Source organism: Candoia aspera, chromosome 3 (genome assembly GCF_035149785.1).
Source record: "Candoia aspera isolate rCanAsp1 chromosome 3, rCanAsp1.hap2, whole genome shotgun sequence".
In the NCBI taxonomy this organism is placed as follows: Eukaryota; Metazoa; Chordata; class Lepidosauria; order Squamata; family Boidae; genus Candoia; species Candoia aspera.
The window spans coordinates 55,610,400-55,627,942 of NC_086155.1; the positions used below are offsets into that span (position 1 = coordinate 55,610,400).

Consider the following 17,543-nt stretch of genomic DNA (forward strand, 5'->3'; position numbering starts at 1 on the left):
GATGCAAGAGGAATGGGGAAAAGATGATACTGAACTAGGCGCTACAGGTATGGACTTTTCTAAAATTTTGGACTGAGTATGTTTAAAATGGAATATAAATGGGGCAAATGCTCTTCAAAAGAGGAAGAAAAATTCATTATTTGAAAAAATTAAAGATTATTTGACTACAAGAGACTCATACCAGGAAAATATTTGATGTATAAATCTTTGGGCAAAGAATTTATTTCAGCAGATATTAAAAAGAGAAATGGAGTTGTTTTGTATATTAACTCTCACCTAAACCCAGAACTTGTATTAACTGAACATGATACATTAGCTGGAGTAGAAGTTATATTATATGAAGTTAAAACGATGGTTCTGGGAGTTTATGCCCAAAATTAAGATAAAGTGACTTTTTCTAAGCAACTTATGGAGAGACTAATGGACTTTTCTTACGAAAGTTGGAGTTTGATGGGGGATTGGAATGGAATGGTTTCCCCCCAACTGGAAAGGACTTCTGAGAAAAATATTAAAATTAGGGTAAATTACCAAAAGTTTTCTTTGATTTGATGGACAGTTCAGGGCTGGTTGATGTATGGAGACAGAAGAATGGTAGTTCAAGAGAGTATACCTATTTTTCAGAAAGACACAAATCTTTTTCAAGAATAGATATGATTTGGATTTCAAGTGACTTGGCTATTAAGATTTCTAAGATAGAGATTTTACAAGAGACTTTCAGATCATAATCCTGCGAGTCTGGTTTATAAAAGAAAATCTAGTTCTCTCAGATGGAGATTAAATGAGGCGTTACAGAAAAATTAAATTGTTGAAGATTGCAAAAAGAAATTAAAAGTAATTTTTGAAAATAATTTAAAAAAAAGGAACTGATATGAAAATGGTTTGGGATGTAAGTAAAGCCTTTATTAGAGGTTATCTGATACAACATAACTCTTACGTTCTAACCTTCAAGAGAATTTTTATAAAATGATGTATCGTTGGTATTTGTCATCAGAGAAATTGTCTAGAATGTATAAAGGTACTTCAAATCTTTGCTGGAAATGTGAACAACACGAACATTTTATCATGTTTGGTGGATGTGTAAAAAAGCCAAAAAACCTGGATACAAATACATACATTAATTCAGAAGATTTTAAAGATTAAAGTACAATTGAATTGAAACCAGAGGCTCTTTTTTTGGGACTAATGGACAGGAAACTAGGAAAAAGTCATGGAACTTTGTTTTTATATATGACAACTGCGGCAAGATTATTATATGCTCATGGAAAGGTTCAACACTACCCACAATGGAGGAACAGTTGGTGAAAATGATGGAATTTGTGGAGATGACTAAGTTGACTAATTTGATTAGAGAAAAGACAGTATCTTCATTTATGGCTGACTGGAAACCTCTTACAGACTTTTTGCATGAAGAAGAAAAAAATGCACTGATGACTTGTAGTTTCATTGATTAGAAAAAAAATTGGATGATAGAAAATGGTGAGCTTTATTTTGTAATCATACAGTAAGAGTTAACTTTGTAATCATACCTTTATTTGCCGCAAAGGAAATTGGAAGCTTCTTTCTATTTCTTTATATCTTTTTTTCTGCACTTTTGGTTCTTCTTTCTCTCTTTGTTCTTTTTATTCTGCATTAGTTTGTGTTAGTTGTTATGTTCTCTTTAAAACTTTCAATAATTTTTTTAAAAACTTTTTAAAAACCTTTTGTTTGTTTGTTTGTTTGTTTGGAATTTTTATCCCACCTTTATTATTTTTATAAATAACTCAAGGCGGGGAACATACCTAAATACTCCTTCCTCCTCCTATTTTCCCCACAACAACAACCCTGTGAGGTGAGTTGGGCTGAGAGAGAGTGACTGGCCCAAGGTCACCCAGCAGCTTTCATGCCTAAGGCAGGACTAGAACCCACAGTCTCCTGGTTTCTAGCCTGGTGCCTTAGCCACTACAACACTCTTATGCTGAAAATGTAAAAACACTGTTTTCAAGTATGGGTTGATTGTGAAGCGTAGACATGCTAAGGATTCTGGGCGGATTACAAGGTTAAACATCCAAAAAAAGTACAAAAACAACAAAAAATAACCAGAGAAATAATTAAAAACATTAAAAAAGAAAGCTGTTTAAAACCATAAAGAAACACAATCTGCGGAAAAGCACTATTCATTTTCCTATAAATAGAGCCATTTAGGAGGCTCACCACCAATGTTACCAGATCTGGTGATCCCCAGGCCAGATGGCAAAGCCATATCTCCAGGCTCTTCTGGAAGGCCAAAAAAGATTGAGGCCAGTCTCACCTCGGGGGAGGGGGGGATGATGTTCCAAAGGACGCGTGCTGTGGCAGAAAAGGCTCTCCACTTGAGTCTCACCAGATGATAGTCATTTGTAGATGGGACCCACAGCATGCCCTTTCTGGTGGATCTGACTGTGGCCCTGGTATGTTCTGTCTCATAAAAAGTGTCCTATAATCAGGGTACTGCACCAGAGGAGCTGCAGCAAGCAATCACATAATGTTGAATGTGGTTCCCTGTGCATTAACCAAGACTACCTGGCACAGCCACATAACACCAGTATGGTGGGAGCTGCACTGGCTGCTGATTGGTTTCTTGATGCAATTCAAGGTGCTGGTAATACCCTGTAAAGTCCTATGTTGGGTCTGATCATCTATGGCTTTGCTTACTTGAAACAGATTCCGCTTGTTGAAGGGCAGAGTGCTGAGAGTCAGCTCCTCTCTTAGGGAGGTCCTTCTCACTGGAAACAAGATCTGTGCCCTCACTCCTGACAATTAGAGAACTGTTAAAGACTTGGCTTTTGCAGAGAGCATTTGGGACTGTGGAATGAGGGGTGGATGTACTTTGGGTGAATGATGTATGAATGTTCTTAGTATGAATGTAATTTATTGATTTGTTATGGTTAGTTGATCTTACATTATGGAGGAGATGTGGTAGCATTGATGATTCCTGTCTATATTTTTTATATGTTTATTGTATTATGCTTTGCTGTAAACTGCTTAGCGTTAGAATGATTGAAGCAGCATAAAAGCACTCAGGTAATCAAGTAAATAAATAAATCTGAGATACTTGGAGAAACCCCCCACCTGACAGTGTTAGGCCACTGACAGTTACAAGAATAGGTGCTTCAGCATTTAAAACAACATGGGTCCTCTGGTTAACACCAGCAAAATTTAAGCACTGCTCTTGAAGGAATTGCTTATCAACAGGTTTTCTTATTAGCTGTGTTCTCAGAAGTTCACTACAGGTAGTCCTTGCTTAATTACCATTCTTTTAGCGATGGTTCGGACTTACACCAGTGCTGAAAAAAAACCCTGACTTGTGACCAGTCCTTACACCATCATAAGTCCTAACCATCGCTAAAAGAATGGTTGTTAAGAAAGGACTACCTGTAGTGACCTCCTGAGAACACAGCTAATAAGAAAATCTGTTGACAAGCAGTTCCTTCTTAATGACCTCGCAGCATCCCTGCAGTCACATGATTGCAATTTGGGCCCTTGGCAACTGGTTCATATTTACAATCATTGTAGCATCCCACGGTCACGTGATCGCCATTTTCGACCTTCCCAGCCGGCTTCCAGCAAGCAAAATCAATGGGAAACCACATGATTTGGTGATTTGCTTAATGACTGCCACAAACAGCTCAGTGTATTCCTTTTGTGCCTGCTTACTCTCTTGTAATCCTTTCCTCTCCAATCTGTCTGTTCTGTTGGGGGGGGGGAATTGGTCAGGCACAGGAGAGATTGCCTACAGAAATTGCTTGGGTTTTTTTTCCTTTCCCCCTACCTTCGCAGAGCAGGAGAAGAAGGGATTACAAGAAAGTAAGCAGGCACACAATGGGAAGTATATTGGGCTGTTTGTGTAGTGCACTCACAGCTGCCAGCACCAGCGCATTGCTTTCGATGTGTATTCCCCATTGTGTGCCTGCTTACTCTCTTGTAATTCCTTTCTTTGCAATCTCTCTGCAAGGGGTGGGGAGAAAAACAACAGGTCAGGCACAGGACAATACGTACTGACTATAATGGCGATCACGTGACTGCGATGTTGATGAATGCGGGCGTTGGTTGTAAAGTTATTTTTTCAGCACTGTTGTAACTTTGGTCACTGAACAAGGCAGTTGGTGAGGACCACCTGTACAATGTTTCAAGTACACAGTCAGAAATATTGTGTATAATTTGGTAAATGTGTTTCATAGTGGTATATTCAATGTGATTCCATGATTTGCTGTAGTTTTCTGATACAGTAGTAAACCTACATTTGCTTTCATGATGCATGAATTTGTGTTTAGTTGTAAGGGAGAGAGAAGGAAGTAGAAGTTGATTTTCCCTGTTACTATGAACACTGTTCTTATCTGCAAAAAGAAAGTGTTCCTGCACATGTTCTTTTCTTTGTGCAAAATGGCACTGACTTCATTTTGGGAAACATAATTGTTGCAGTGTTAGCTCCAACCCCACTAAGGCAAGTGCATTGTCCAGTTGGCTTCCTCCAGTGAATTCAGAGACATTTACCCAATAGCTACGCAACAATATTTTATAAATATGTGGGGCTGCATGGTGAATACAATCCATATTGAGGGAATGCTTTTATCAGGCCAATCCAAGATCACAAAAAAGCATAATAACTGATTTTTTTTTCCAAATGACCAGCATGGATTGTATGTTCTTGGATAATTACTAGTAGCAGTCAATACTTTATATGTCAAAACCACTATTTTCTAGAACATATTTCTCTGAGAACAAAAAAGATATCCAAAGTAATGTTTTGTTTCTCTAGCAGAAGTGTGTGTATTAAAAAAGAGGAACCACCTTTCCCTGTCCTTCATTGTTTTGATTATCTTTGGCAACACTTCCATCTCCTTCAGGAAGATGAAGTGTCCTGATCTTTTAATATTTTTTTTCCATATATAAGCTTCTCTAGGCTTCTGATTGTCTGTGCCATCTGTCTTGGAACCCCTTCTGTTTCTACTGTTTTAGAGACAGGGTTTCTCAAAAACAACTTTTAAAAAACTCTCATACTGTTCGTACACCTTGTGTAACATCCTATGGGAACAGATGTCTGGATCACCATTGTGCTCTTGTTTCTGAGTGAGTCAGTATGAAAAAGAAAATTAATCTAATGCAGCAATTGCCAAATGACGGATCGTTCTGATTGAAAGATTATGGGAGAGTGGTAAGAAATACTATGGGCATGAGGCAGGGGTGAGATAAAATTGCAGTTTGTTAATTGATGCTAAAGCAGTAGTTTTAATGAAATGTTGATGGGCTTTTAAATTAAACAAAAAGCTATTACCATCTAGTTAATATTTTGTAAATGGCTGTGAAAGGAATATAGTATCTGTCCTTGAGAGCAGCATGTCAACTTTTGCAAGGGAAAATGCCTTCCCCTCCAAAGTTGACCAACTTGATAAATTAATATGATTAGCTAGAGGGCAATTAATATGATTAGCTAGAATTAGAGAAACTTAAGTGAAATTCTACATTCACAACCACTTGGATCCCCTGACAGATTTGAATAGCATGTATTCTCTCTCTCTCTCTCTCTCTCTCTCTCTCTCTCTCTCTCTCTCTCTGTCTCTGTCTCTGTCTCTGTCTCTGTCTCTGTCTCTCTCTCACGCACACGCACACGCACACGCACACGCAATAATTTAAAAAATTCCTACGGTACAATAAGGAGGTATAAAGTGGTTTTTTATGCTGTATTCATTAGTTTAACTTTGGCAAAATAATTAAAAGAGAATATGTAAAAGCAGTTAACAAGTCAGATCTTGTAATTTTAAACTAAAATTGAAAATGATTAATGATTTCTGCATTTGCATCTGTAACTTATTTGACACTTGTTGAACAGTTGGAAGAAAGGATTCTGCTGCCTGATCTTCGGTATAAAATCTTCATGAGAGTTTTTGCCTCTCCCCTTGAGTTAGACTCCCTTTATATCAGTGTATGTGAATAAGGTTTTGACTAATTTGACCAAATCAGAAATGCATTAGTTTTACAGTTCTAGGGCTTATGGAAAATTGTTAGTGAAAGGAAAATGTTTTCAACCTTAGGAGAAATGAAATAAATTCTGTGTAACTTTTTTTGCATCCTTACATGAGCTGGGTCCCTCATCCCAAAAGCTAAGTAGATATTGATTTGATTATTATTCAAAGGCTTCACTAGCTATCTGCACATGTATGCACAAACATCAGGAACTTCCTCTGGAACCATGGCTATGCGTATATAAAGTACAGACAGTCAGGGATGTTTGTAGCAGCTATGCAAGCCATCCAAAGAACATGAATTCTTTAATGCTTTGGGAAGGGTGCTTGGCTCATGCTAACACACTTTGTGAAGGATCTGTGGACTGCTTTGCAAGGTCCTATGGAAGTTCTGAGATTTAAAAGAAATACTTTCAATGAAAGAAAGAACAAAAGTCAATGAAAGAGATGAAGAACAAAGGTCACAAATAAAAGAGGCAGTTTTATTATTAAAAATACGTGTTATTGAGCATCTGGACTTTTGACTTCAAAATTGGAAAAGTAAAGAGAATGGTAGATTAGATTTATTGGTCAAATTCATAGCCTTGTTCCAATAATAGTTATACTTCCAGCTGATTAAGAGAGGATTTTTTTTTTGCCACCACAAATTTCCTCATCTTTAATACCAAAAAAACCCGTTTCTGTGTAACAGCGTCTCTGATTTATAATTTTGAATAATACATAACCAAAGTGCAATATAATTTAGTTACAATTAAATAAGATGTTTACTGATAATTCTGTGGAAGGATATATTAGGCGATCTGGTATCTCTTTAAAACAATTGATGTGGAGAGCTTTTCCAAAACCATACATGGAATTATTTGGTGTTCCAGTGTAGCAAATATTCCACTGGAATTACTCTAACTTAATTCTTATATACTTCCAGCAATGTTGCTATTTGTTATACTTGATTATAAGGGGACAAAGCTGATCACTGTGTTGTTTTTCACTGAAATTAAAGAGTTGGGAAGTTCAACATCCTTGCATCTTTAAGCTAAGGGAAATACTTAGTGTGAAATCTTTATTACCTTTTGGTAAGGGTAAATAATGGACCCTATTCTTTCTCTCCAGCTTGGAGTTGGAGTGGGCACAGTCAAAACCTAGGAGTCTGAATTCTAGCTCTGACAGTGAATTCACTAGCTGAATAACAGCCAACTAAGAAAACGATTTTCTTGCTTCTAATTTCTGCAGTTTATGTCTTACCCCATAGATAAACACCGTTGAAGGATCATGCATAAGACTGAGCAGAAATACATGGTCCTGCTCTTTTCCCCATCTTGTCACCCCAAAGAGTTTTGGCATAGAGTGGAATGAAATCACTTACTGTATTCCGATAAAGATTGGAATGGCTTATGAAAGCCATTTACTCATTATTGGAAAGGAAGGACTTCAAGATGTAAAGCAGTAGAGTTATAGCAATGGAATGTTTCATGTATCCTGATGACCCTGCAATATAACAAAGAGGATAGGATTTTATGACTCTCCACTGAAAAGTAGATTGTCTGTTCTGCAGTGTTTAGACTGCTATCCAGCCAATTGGTTTCCTCCTCAGAAGGAGCAAGGGTATTGGATTGAAAGTGATGATGGCTTGGTACAGTGCTTACTGGAAGTTGTAACCTGGGATGGATTTGATGATTGGATCTCACCACCACCACCATCAACCAAGCTGTGGAGAAGTCTTAACTTTAATTCATTTATTTAGACTTATTTTTATATATACATGATACTTTTCCTTTGATGGGAGGGACTTCTGCCAGACTGTATTTATTTTTGCATACTTAGGGATAGCTCAGAAATCCTTCAGATGTGTGAAAATCCCCACTCCCCATTTATTAGTGGTGTGAATTTAAATGTAAAATCAGGAGTTGGAAATAGACAATATGTTGCCAGTGAATAACAGCCCCCCCCCCCGCATTAATCTCCTGATGGCTGATTAACATGCATACTTTTCAACATTTACAGAAATGATCCATTCACAATAAATGCTAGTTCTGTTGTACTGAAAGCCATTCTGCATTGGTAAACTCTGAAATAAAGACACACAAAAACTGTATAGAGTAGTCTTTAATTCTGATGAGTCACCAATCACTGAACTCTAGAAGACCTGCAGTGTAGAATTGTAAATGGTCTATGTTGATCTTTAACATTTTGAATGTTTATGTGTTACTGCATTTTATATAGTCACCGTAATATTCTATCATTATCATAAATTACTTAGGTAGTAGCTATATAGTACACAATTTATGGCACTGATGATCTTTTCTACCACCTTCTGATTGATTCTGCACTCTTGTTTATAGATATTAAATTTTGTGACATAATACTTTTAAAATAGTATAGCAAGCAGAATATGGAGGCTAGCAGAATATTTTATTAAACTGTGTTTTCATATGACAATAGTTACATTTATTGTACAGTTTAATTACATGAAATTGCAATTCCATTTTTGAATTGGGTTTGCACCAAATGTTTTGTAATTATTACTTTTTAAATCTCAGTTTGGCCCTCAGTGTCCCAGTAATTTTTACTGGAGTTTTGTTTGGGTAGAGATGTTAGAGGCAGGAATGGAAAATGTTTCTTATTTGAAGGTGTGTTGGCTCTAAAAAAATAATTCTAAAAGGCTAAAAATAAAGGGAGACAATAGATGCTAATTATTAAATATTTACATGAGGAGCTTGATGCATAATCTTAGCATTTCCATTTATCTTTTCTTATTCTCTGTTTAAAAAATTAAGGATGGGTTTCTTAGTCATCTATTAAAATATATTATTATAATGAGAATTGAAGACCATATTTGGTGTGCCAATATTTTAATGTAAAGCATTTGGCATCTGTCAGCATAATGCTGATAGTAATTTGCACAGCATCATTTAACCTCCTTTGATTATGAAATTGTTATTGATTTCAAACTGTTGGTTAGGTTCACATAGTTCTTTGCTTCTTAGCATTTACGTAGGCATTTTTCATGTTATGCTACTTATTGCTGGAATTGTCAATTAGCAATAGATGGCTTGAGCAGTGGGATGCAAATATATTTTCTCTGCAGCTCATGGTCTGCACTTTATTTTAAACAGATACTTTTCTAACCCAGAGTGTAATTAAATAGTGGGTAAAACTGGTAGATTAAAGCATGGGAACATTTCACAAGTTGTTTGTAGATTTGGAGGAAAGAGTAGGATAGAATAAAATTGATTTCAAAGATGAAATCATGCTTTCTGAACTCTTGCTTTTTCAGTTCCACTTAATTTAATATCATGTGTTGTTTCCTTGCAATCACAAATAAATATCTGTGATAATTTGTAGCACTGTAGCGTTGTTATTTTTAACCTTGTTGTCCATATAGCCCCATTACATTTAATAAACCACTTAAATAGAATAACTGAATAAAGCAGTATGAAGGCGTATTTAAAGTGGCCTGCATTTTAGCTAAAATATTTCTTACATGGTTGCTTTTATTTTCTGCTGTAGCAGCCCAGGAAACCCGCATTTACTTATAAATAGTACTAAAGTTTATCAAGACAATTTTTTCAGATAAAAGGATTACATTAAACTTAAAACTGAAAGAGACATTATTTTTATGATCATTTCAACCAGGCTAAAGTCATTGGTCATCTGTTTGGCTTAGGCAGCTGATGAAAACTGCTCTGTTCACCATCCATAAGACCTGCATAAAACTAATAAATAGATGGTATCTGTTTTAACCATATTAATGATGAGTATCTCTCTTGTGGCGAAGAAGATGCAGTAAAGTCTGGATAGGATTGGGTTTCCAATACTGATCTTAACAGAATTCTATCAGGCACAATGAGAGATGTGAGATGTAATTTAAAACATGGTCCATGCTTTCCTCTTAATTAATTACAAGGAGGATATTAGAAGTTTTTGTTTCAATTATAGTTTATAGCTGACTTGAGAACCATAGTTTGAAATGTAGCTCATAAATCATGGTTTGTGAGAATTTTATTTTGGTTTAAAATAATCAAATATTGGAATGTTTTTTTGAAGAAGATGATAATGCATTGAGTTTAGAACAAGGAACATTTTAATGATTTATGTTCACACTGATTTTTAAAAATAATTTTAGTGTACATTTATTATGCAGTATATAAAAGTAAACCTTCATGAATTTTAACAGCTTCTAGAGTGAACCAGGAAAATATGGAAGCATGAAACATGCATTGTTATTACATTGTTTTCTCCTAAAGGAAGTGTTACTTTCAACTCCTAAACTGGCATTTTACCAGGTGATAAAATAGGTGATTCTCAATTATCAGGTAAAGTGCATGGTCACTGAGGTTTCAGTCTTGTACTAGACAAAAATCTGTAGAAAGACAGTTTTGACCTTTCTTAAATATTTCCCTCAGCATCAAAAATATATGCTTTAGTCCTGAAAATACAACTTCTTTGAACTTGAATTATATGGAGAAGAAATGAATAAAACTTGAGAAAATCATCAGGAACTCTTGCTATTAATTCTGGATCTCATTTTCCTCAGAGACAATAAATACAGGAAGTAATTGATTAGAGTTCCTGTTGATGCAGATTCAAGACTACAAATCTAGGTAACAGTTGCTCTTGCTGAAATTAATGTGCTACTTCATAAGGTTCTGCCATAATTTCTGCAGATTTCCCAAGGAAATGCTCTGTGTTTTGAACTCTAAAAAAATGAGCAGCATTTATTCATATACACAAACAAATACATATTATAAATAAAATATGATTAAAATAATATAAATCATAAACTGCTATGGTTAATTTTTTTTTTCATGCTGCATCCCAAATTGTAAAAATTTGTATTTTATTTTGGTGGGAGTTCATTTCAGAGAGGTGTACTCAAGGGTAACCACAGAGGGAGTAAGTGGGGACAAATGATAAAATGTGCATGGGATGGAAGTGGTAGTGTTCATGCTATTTGACAACCTCTGTCACAATGCAAGTGCCCCCCTTTTTAGTCCTGTGGGGCCTCTCAGCAGCATTTGAATCTTTAATTGTAGTCCCCTACTTGGCTGCCTGTGGTGATTAAAGGCTGTGAGTCCCTGTGCAACTGTTGTTATAAGTATATTAATTCATTGATATAACTTAATTCATTGATATAAAAATATTTATATTTCAAATTTCTGTCACCGCCCATCTCCCTCCAAAGGGGTTATAATGTCTATTATATTGTTATGTGGACATTTTATTGTGGTTGTTTACTGTGGATGTTTTAATGTTTATGTTTACCATGAAGGTTTCATTCATGCTATTTTTAAAATCATGGATGTTTTCAATGTAAATATAATGAATCTGAATGAAATTGGTGACATACAGATTGTTAATTGTTAAATAAATAAGCCTTGGATAAAACAGTTAACTGCAAATTCTATTCCAAATCTTTCTGGCGTTATGCGTTAATGTTCTTTGATCCTTTCTTTGAATACAGCAAGATGGGTAGTATATATGAGATATAATATAAGAGTTAATCAAGTTTCAATTTTTCTTTTCAGGAGTCTTCTAATGACTTGTTCTACGTAATTATGATCTGATATTGAAATAATGGAAAATATGCAGTTGAGTCTCCTTTCAGCCGTTACTATTACTGGCATAGTTGGGATCTTGTGGTTATTTTCAGTATCAGCAATACAAATAATAGCAAGGTTAGGTTCCTGAAAATACTTCAAGAAGTGTCAGTGGATGAACTGGTCCATTCTAAGGAGCCAGCAGAGGCAGTAACTTTTCCATGATAGAGAATATAAGTATTTCTATTGTTGCACAGATAATCATTTTTCTGTGGACCTCAAAAGTAAGGTTTATTGCTCTGAAACTATTTTTGTTTCCAGCAGTGTTTGTTCAAATGAGAGCCTCATCGGTACACATTAATTAGGCTATTTTCCAATTTGTGCTTCACTTATTTCTCTCTGCACCTATCATCCTAGCATTCTGGAAGCCTACAAGAAAGATTGTAGCATCCTTTAGCCATAAAAACAAATCTATGTTTAGTATTCCTTTGGCAGATGTGTGCTAATTGTGCATGTAGAGCTGTAACTGACTTAAGTAATGCTCTCCTGCAGATGAGTTGCATATATAATTTTATGGTGGCTTTACATACATACTGAGATTATTACCTTTTGTATTCTGTAGGGTACCACTTGAATGGGCTGATGAGTGTGAAAAGGACCTAGAACATTTGCTTGCAAAGGGGTGTGAGGAGTTTTGCTGCACACAGGTAAGTTTAAACTTGTGACAGACAGACAGGCAGGCAGATAATCATAATGTTTTTCTGGGGGCGGGGGTTGTTAATTAAAGATGTCTTTGTATATAAACTGCTCTCAAGTACTCTTAAAAATTCATAAGTAAATGACTGTACAGCTATCAAGAAGGGAAATCTTGGCAGAAAAATAGAGCAAACATGAAAAATTGCAGCAGTAAACAAATTAGTAGCCTCTGGCTGAAAAAAATCCATCTTGTGTTAAGTCATACTGTAGCTTCTTTCATTTTGGTTTAATCTTCAATATAACCATTGTCATTTGTAAACTGGCTTATAATAGGTGGAAGAAGGCACAATGGTTTAATACAATATTTTTAAAACAAAACTTGGCTTAGTATAAAGTATGTATTAAGGAAACACAGAATTAAAAGTTTTGAATTGTAAAAAAAATGTTTTTCCAGTTAATGTAGCAAATAAAAACAAAATGAAAGAGCTTTCTGTGAATTTACTCCCTGTAGTTGGATTCTAGTTTTACAGTGGCAAATTTTGCTTCTCAAACATCTCTTGAAAATGTCTCAATGGATTGCAATTTGTGAGTAGGCCAGTTGGGAATGTATGTATTTGTTTTTAATTGGATTACTTAGGATAGTTTAAAGTATTATTTAAAAGAAAGAAGAAGGGGAAGAGGATTTTAAATAAGTACCTAAGATGCTAAAAAGCAGATGTGTTAACGAGGGGAAAAATAAGATTACAAAACTTCCAAGAACTCTTTAATCAGGCAAGTTGGTAAACATAATCCAAGAAAAATGGAAGAGTGATGAGGATAAATATCAGCTGATATTTTAGTCATATCTACACTGAGTGTAAGAATAGTCTGAAGACACTTGAATCAAGTCCTATCAGATGCACCAAGGAATCTTCCAAAGATCGTTGAGTAAAATAAACAAGCAAATAATTGCTGGCTATCTCTTTCTGGAAATATAAACTAAGCAATTCAAATCAAGCTGTGTCCATCCCTTTTTTCCTTCCCAAGATGGCAATCAGGGAGAAGTGGAATGTCAATGTTGGGCAGAAGAGTAGTTGGTTTTTGCAGGGTTTCTTCTGTTTGGGAGAACTTGGGTGGATTTTAGAAGGTTTTGTTTGCTGTGATGTTAGACTGTGCTCTGGTTGGTGGTGGTGGATTTGGACAGAGCAGAGTGAGAATGGAATGACACCCTGCGGAAGAAATGGAGAAATGAATCAATAGCCCCCCCCCAATGGTGCAAAGACAAGTCCTTGTTTAGGTGTCTTGGCCACATGGTATGTTTCTCTCTGTGTCAGGGAGGAAAGCTCTGGTTTGTCACAATGTTGGGGTCCTACTAAAAGTCCTGCTGCTTTGGGCTGTGCAACCAACTGAGAGGAGTTGCAGCAGCTGGGGAGCTGGTTCTTGGGTGAACAGAGACTCTCTGAAGTCAGGGTGAGGAACTGGACAGTGGGAGCCAGGTTGGGCAGGCTGAGTGTTGGATTCACCTGAACCTTGTAGCTGCCTGAGCATTGGTCTCCTAAATGTGGATTATGATCTCTGCTTCCTGTCATCGCTCTAAGGATACTTTTTATTTGACTGCTTGTGGTACTTGCCTGCAGGATGGCTTCTGAGACTGCTCATGTGATTGATTACTGAAGGTTTAAAATCTTGGATTGGTTTTGTATTGGAGGTCTGAGTATGTGGTTTTAGTACTATGTCAGCAGCTAACCCCATTGGAATTGGGGTAGTACAGGTATGGGGAATGTGTTCAAAGTGTTGGATGGGAGGGGGCAGCCTCCATGAGAACTTGATTTCCTTGTACCTACTGAGCATGTTACCATGGAAGCAGTGGGATGGGGGGTTGCTGTGGTTTTATGGTGGGCTGAGGGTAGTTGGTGGGTTGTTGAGGATATTTAGGTTGGATGGTTCCTGGTCTTCGGGGAGAGGGGTCAGGGGGTGGGGTTTAGAAGGTTTGACAGAGGCAGCTCCATCCCAAGTGGTGACAAGCAGAGAAAGATATGGCGAGAAATGGAAATGGGCCACACATAGGGAAGGTGTGGTCGATATTTGATATTGGTCGATATTTGATTCCAACCCCTCAATATTGCATTCTAGCTCTCAGGTTGCCAGATCCTCAGTGACCCTTGTCTCCAGCTGGTGCCATTAAATGCCAGGTTAGTGTGTAATGAGGCTTTCTTCATCCATGATCTTACTGTGGATGAGGCAGCCAACCTGCCATATATAACTGTTAGCCCTTTGAGGTAGTCCAGACAAGAAGCAGAACCAGGACCATCAGCACTATCTTTATTGTAAGGTTACATTAAACAGAATCTTGCAAGACTGAAAGTATTTCTCCCCTCTTCTCTTTTTAGCCTCTGGAAAATTAGGGAGGGTTCCTTCTGAAACAGTTCTCATGCTTTTCCCCCACCTGCAGATGGAACTGCCTCTTATCAGACTGTTGCCTAGGCTGTGCAGGTCTTCTTCCTGTCTCCCAAGGTCATTCCCACATACCATCACAATAACAGAGGCTTGGGTGGGCTCCAAAGGGCATGTTGTGCTCTTGGAGATTTGTCCACTCCAGGTTCAGGTTTGGCACCAGCTGCAGTCCCAGGGCAGGGAGGCTGGATTGGCAATTGTCATCCAGGAGGCCTTAATGGCTTTCAAGGGCTCTTCACCAGAGATAACCAGATGTGAGGTCTGTAGGCTCTAGGGAGCAGTTGTATTTGTTGCTGCTATACTGGTCTCCCTGCTGCAGAAGCACAGCTATCTCCCTGACTGAGCTGCTTGATTCAGTCTCTAAGCTGGCAGTGGAGTCTCTGGGATTGATAGTTTGGGGAGAGTTTATCCTATCCCCATGTGTGTAGAGTCTGGTGTGGCTCAGGATGGGAACCTTGAATCAAATTATTCGGGACCCAGTGCAGACAGATGGTTACATGTTTAATCTGGCTTTTGTCTTGGCATAACTACAGTGTGATCTGAAGGTGGAGGACATTACCATCAGTCCTTTGTCATGGTTAGATTTCAGAGGGATGAACCACATTTTTATCAGATCTGGAAAGTTACGCTAACAATAATAACTCTTCTTTTGATAAGTTTAGTGATACTTTTAATGTTGAAATATATTGTTCTGGTCACTTAGTATTTTTGTTTCTTTCTTGCCTTACAGAATGTTGAAAGTGTAAAATAAAACCATATTAGTTTTAACTACCCTCACTCAGAATCCATGCAGAATGGGACAGCCTATATAAATCTAATAAACGCATAAAGAAAAAACAATTAAGTAGCGTTTATATTAGCAAAGCTGGAGACAATTTACAATGTACTAGATTTAGAGTCAATAGAAACCAAAACAGACAGGATAAACTAGTGCTGGGAGGTCATGCACACTCAGAGAATACTGTCTCAGCATCTACTCTCCAGCAGAGGGTGATGCTGTGGGATGGCTTCATTTGGCGTGTTCCAGGTCACAAAAATCAAAAGTATTCATGTTTGCTGTGAGGAAAGAAACCTTGATGCAGAGCTTCTGCTCCATTTTACAAAACTTGAATTAGCCTAAGAAAGGCTTTGTTTCAATATTGGCAGAGGAAAATAGATAATTCAACAAGTTAGAATTAAAATAGCTGCATGTTTATTAACATGCTGCCTTTTAAAAACCAAATAAAGGTGCATGTGAAAAGGGTCCCCCTTTTGGGGGAGATGGGTGGTGGTAAAATTTGAAAAATAAAATAAAATAAAAAAATAAATATTTGAAACCATTAGTCTGTTTTGAGGTGTTAGAATGAACTGGACTATAATTCATTTTAAAAATTTCTTCCATTATCTCTGACCTGGTTTAATGCTAGCTGTATGAATTATACTGTGTCACCTTTAATCGCAGATATTTATCTTTCAAGCCTGTTTTCCTTAGATAGTATTTAATTGCAAGGTAGAAAAGTTATTTGTCTTGATCTTAAATCCATTTACTACTTTAGCTAACTTCATTCTATTTTGTATTCTTTCAACTTGGAGTTCGTAATTATGTCAGTGGAGACAGTGAAATAAATTTTGATAATCTGCTTTTACTGTACTACTCATTTTAAATGACAGCCTCACATTGATAGTTGTAGTTTCCATTTTTAATCAGTTTAATCAAAGAAATTCCTTCTCTGTGACTGTGAGGATCAGAAAGAGTTTATGAACATAATGGGTAGCCACATTGTGTAATGCTGTGGATCTGCACACTTCTAGAAATCTTGGCCCCAAAATGAAAAGAACAGACAGAATGCCTAAGAATCTGGGAGTTTTGTTGTAGGTGATAGTGAGGCTTTAAACATAAGAGTTCAAGCTGTACTGGGCTTCTCGAAGGCTGGGAAAGGGGAGTGTGGTTTGCAAAGTATTACAGGGCTGGAATATCTGCACATTTCTCCTATATCAGGGAAGTAAACAGCAACCTCCCCACTGATTCAAGAGGAAATCATCAAGAGGATCAAAGAATCCTGGCTTTAATGAACTTAATGATAAATGGGGTGCTAAGGTATCACAAAACCTTTCTTTCTTTTAATTGTAATTTTTATTGAGAAAAATTTAACAGAACAATACAAATATTAGAAAAGAAACAAAGAAGATGAAGAATAGTGAATAAGAAAATAGAAAAAGAAAAAATAGAAAAGAAGAAAAAATTATAAAGAAGCGGCTTCTAATCTTTTTGACAGCGGTTATGAATGCATTTATAGTTTACCCTTTCTCTGTAAGGTTACATCATATTCTCTTTCTTTCCATAAGCTACCCTTCCTAATCTTCAAACCCATAAATCAAAAGTTAATTTTTTTCTTTTTTCTGTAAAAAGACCTTAAGGGGTTTCTAGTCACTGATAAATGTAGTTGTTGATCTTTCTCTAATCAAACAAGTTAATTTTGCCATCTCTGCTAGTTCTGTCATCTTCACCAACCATTCTTCTATTCTGGGTATTTCAGAGTCTTTCCATTTTTGTACATATAATGGTCTCATAGCAATAATCATACATAAAAATAATCTTCCATGGCTATTTTCTAATTGACTGCCATTAATCCCAACAAGAAAAGTTCTGGTTTCAGTTGAATGTTGATCTTTAAAATTCTTTGTATCATTATATGTATTTCAACCCAGATATTTCTGGCTTTTTTACAAGTCCAGCAGGTATGATAAAATGACCCTTCATGCTGTCCACATTTCCAATATAAATTTGAAGTACCTTTATACATTCTAGACAAGATTTCTGGAGTTATATGCCAATGGTACATCATTTTGTAAAAATTCTCTTTTAAATTATAATGTAAATTTCAGTCCTTTTAACCACGTATTTTCCCACTGTTCCATC

General features: G+C 36.5%; 1 protein-coding gene across 3 annotated transcripts in view; it reads left to right on the plus strand.

The window, feature by feature from the left end:
- PTPRF (protein tyrosine phosphatase receptor type F) overlaps positions 1-17,543 on the plus strand; it is a 567,382-nt gene that overhangs the window by 68,096 nt on the left and 481,743 nt on the right. For all 3 annotated transcript variants that reach the window (XM_063297776.1, XM_063297775.1, XM_063297777.1), the window contains exon 2: positions 12,138-12,222. The gene's annotated coding sequence lies outside the window, so the exon portion shown is untranslated. The remainder of the gene's footprint in view (positions 1-12,137; positions 12,223-17,543) is intronic.